The sequence below is a fragment of the Phascolarctos cinereus genome, unplaced genomic scaffold, assembly GCF_003287225.1.
Source record: "Phascolarctos cinereus isolate Bilbo 61053 unplaced genomic scaffold, phaCin_HiC Scaffold_7;HRSCAF=346, whole genome shotgun sequence".
NCBI lineage: Eukaryota > Metazoa > Chordata > Mammalia > Diprotodontia > Phascolarctidae > Phascolarctos > Phascolarctos cinereus.
The window spans coordinates 18574042-18577870 of record NW_027556180.1 but is presented as its reverse complement, the minus strand read 5'-3'; positions in this window follow the sequence as shown (position 1 = coordinate 18577870).

Sequence of the window (3829 nt, the reverse complement as noted above, 5' to 3'; positions counted from 1 at the left end):
GGCTTAGAGGGCTGCCTGAGAAATTCAGAGGTTAAAGGACTTACCCAGGGTCACAGAGCCAGTATATGTCAAAGGTTAAGGTGGCACAATGGATAGAGTGTAGGACCCGGAGTCAAGAAGACCTGAGTTCAAATCCAGCCTTGGACACTTACTAGCTATGTGAACTCTGGGCAAGTCATTTAACCTCTGTTTGTCTCAGTTTCCTCATTTGTAAAATGGGAATAATAATAGCATCTACCTCCCAGGGTTGTTGTGAGGGTTAAATGAGGTAAAGCACTTTGCAAACCTGAAGGTAGCTATGTAAGAGCTATTATTAATAATTAATTGTTACTAATGAGTATTATTGGGCCAACTCTCTGCCCATGGTACCATGATACCCCTCCTTAGTGATCTTTAGTAACTGGGGAAGAAATTAGGAAAAGGCAAAGTGAGCCTTTGGGATAGTGCTGACACACATTTTTGACTTTACTGGGCTCCCATTGTAGTTGTAACAAAATGTCCTTGTTAGAGGAAGTGTCTGTAAGTAACTTGACAATTTCTCAGCTTTTTCTCATTATGCTATTCTGGGCATTAAAAATACAATGCCAAAATCATCTCTCTCTCTCTCTTTTTAATTCTAAATAACAGAAAGCTGTTTTGAATTAAGGACCACCTACCTTATCAAGACTGCAAAGACATTGGAGGCAAAGATACCCAAGCTTGTATGTATAGAAGAGTTGACATCATGCCGAGATTAATGTTTTAGCCATTTCTAAGTCACTTATTTTAAAGGCTGGCCCCAACAGGCAGTGTCACACAATGGAAAGACTGATAAATCTGAAGTTCCTGGGTTCCAGTCCCAATTCTGTTCCTTATTACCTGTGGGCCCCTGAGCAAGATATCCTTTCTCCAGGCCTCAGTTTCCTTATCTGTGAAATGACAGGGTGGGATGGGAGAGAACTAGACAACCTCTAAGATTCTTTCCAGTCCTAAGTTCTATCTGTAATCCCTAAGGTCTTTTTTAAGCTCCTCAAGCTCCTCTTGTATCTGTGTTGCTTTTGGTGAGATCCAAAACCTTCATTCTTGAAAGCTTGTGGGACTCTGATTAATAAGCATTCAGCATCCCTTGAAAAAATATTGACTTTGAAAAAGTTGGACCTCTGTTTTAGAGAGGAGTTTGGATTTGTGAAAAGCTCTGTATATTTCTCCAAGACTGTTCTGTCAGAAGTCAAAGAAGTGAACAGATTTTAAATAAGCTAGATATGATAGATATCTGGAGAGGATTGAATGGGAATAGAAAGGAATATGCCTTTCTCAGCAGTTTATGGTACCTTTATAAAGACTGACCACACATTAGGGCGTAAAAATTTTATGATTCTTATTACATTTTGAGATGAGTTAATTTTCTATTTTTTATTATTTGTCTAAGACGTATGTAAGGGTCTTTGGCTTGCATATTATTCTGGACGTTGGGCTTTCAGCCATTTTTTTCCTTTTTAGATAATTAGGCCAATTTTAGGGGAGTAATTATGGATAGTACTGAGGAGGTTTTTCAATGTCTTTGATTCAACCAGGGCAACATCATGTATGAATGGGAGAGTGTGAAAGATGCCACCATCTCTATAGGGAGTCCTTCTTGAATTCGGAATCTGTCCTGGACTGCCTTCATAATGGTAGTGGACACCAGGCATGAACACACAATCTCTGTTTTATGCTTTCTTTGACAGAGAGTCATCAAACACAGTTATTTCTTTTGATACATCTTTCAAAGAATCTTGTGTAAGGTGTGTTTTTCCACTATGAGATGTATATATTCACTTGAGTTATCTAAATGTGGCTTGTGGGGAGGCATTGATAGATATCATTCCCTTCCCAAGGGAGACTTTGATTCCTGCCTGGGTGGGGAGCAAGAAAAGCATCCATAAGGCTGACTGACCTCTTCTTCTGTGTGAGGAAAGGTATTAGACTAGAATTAGGTCTATAAGACCCTCTAAATACTATTGGGCTACAGCATGATTTATTTTTAGATTTAAAAGCAACAAAGCCACTAGCTTTCCTGGTTGCTCTTCCTTGAAGGAGAAGTGAGTAACCCCAAGTTTAGTGTCTCAGGCTTAACTCCTTCCTACTAAATGCTCTAGATTTCTGATCACTATAAAGATACATTTCTATTGTGCTCTAAGTTCATGGGGACATAAGACTGAGTGCTAATGGTGACCTCAGAGATCATCTTGTCCAATCTCCTTATTTTACAGAAGAAGATGAGGACCCGGAAGGGGAAGTCGATTGCCTGAGGCCACCAGGTAGAAAGTAGAAAAATCGGGATTGGAACCCTGGCTTCCTGGTTCTAAAGGACTTTCTTTTCACAATGAGTTCACAGAAGCCACTTCTAAAGGGGGAAGCTTTATACTGTTAATGTTCCATTGACCCATGCTCCAATATGTATCATCCTCTACTATGACCAAGGTGGTAAAAGTGAATGAATTCTTATTTCTTGGGTCAATTTAATTCTTCATCCATTTTGGCTTATTTCCTTTTTAATAGCCATATATATGTGCATGTGTATATATATATATATATATATATATATATATATATATATATATGTAAAAATTATAATTGAGTCAGCTTTGGTCTTTTTCCTAAGGCAAATGAAGAAAGCTGGTCTGGTGTGAGGAAGCCCTGAGTTCAAGTCCCAATGTATTGTCATAGACACCAAGTTCAATTGACATGATCCTTTAGCATATAATTTAGCAAACATTCTTTTGGTAACATTCATTAAACACCTATTTTGCTCAAAGGATGGAGATACAAAGGCAACCCCATCCCCAACCCAAACAATCCCTCCCTTCAAGGAGCCTACACTATGGGGGGGGGTGGAGATAGGGAAAATGTGTACTAAAATAAGGAAAACATAAAGACAATAAACAAAGTCATTCCAGGAGGAAGACATTGGTAATACCTAGAGATGGAGGATGAGGAGAGAGGCCTTGAGAAGGAGGTGGAACCTGAACTGGGTTTTGAAATGAGTGGAGGATTCAGGGAAATGGAGGGGTGAAGGGAGAGGGCATTCTCTCGGGTCCCTTTGTGTGAAGGTGATTCTCAGGTCTGATGAGCAGATAGCGGCCAGTTTGACCAGAATGGAGAGTCCGCGGAATTGTTTCCAGGCTCCTTGGTTCTCCTCTCACTTGTTGAACCATCCTTTCTCAGTCTCCTTCACTGGATCTTCATCCACCTCCCATTTCTTAATAATACATTTCCTCTAACTGCGTGTTGCCTTGAGCCTTCTTCCTGTCTCTTTTTTCACTCTTTCAGTGATTAACTCCCATGGGTTCAATTATCTCCTCTATGCAAATGGCTCCTAGAACTACATATCTAACATTAGTCTCTCTCTTGAGCTTCAGTCCCCCATCACAAACAGCCTATTGGGCATTTCGAACTGGACATCCAATAGGTGTCTCAAGCTCAACATGTCCAAAATAGCCCTCATTATCTGCCTCCCTCCCTAAACCCACACCTCTTCCCAACTTCCTTATTTCTTTCAATAGCACCATATTTCTTCTGGCCACCCAGCTACACAGTCTCAGAGCTATACCTGACTCTTCCTCATTCTCATCCTCCTTTAAATCAGTTGTTACATCTTATTGTTTTTACATCCATAACAACTGAGCCCTTACCCCACCCCCACCCCCTACCTGCCGCTTGACTCCTGCTAGTTTAGGTCCTCATTTCTGCTTGCTTGAACTATTATAATAACCTCTCCATTTATCTACTTGCTTCACTACTCTCCTTCACTAATTCATCCTCCACATTGCATCTGGACTGATATTCCAAAAGTACAAATCTGACCATT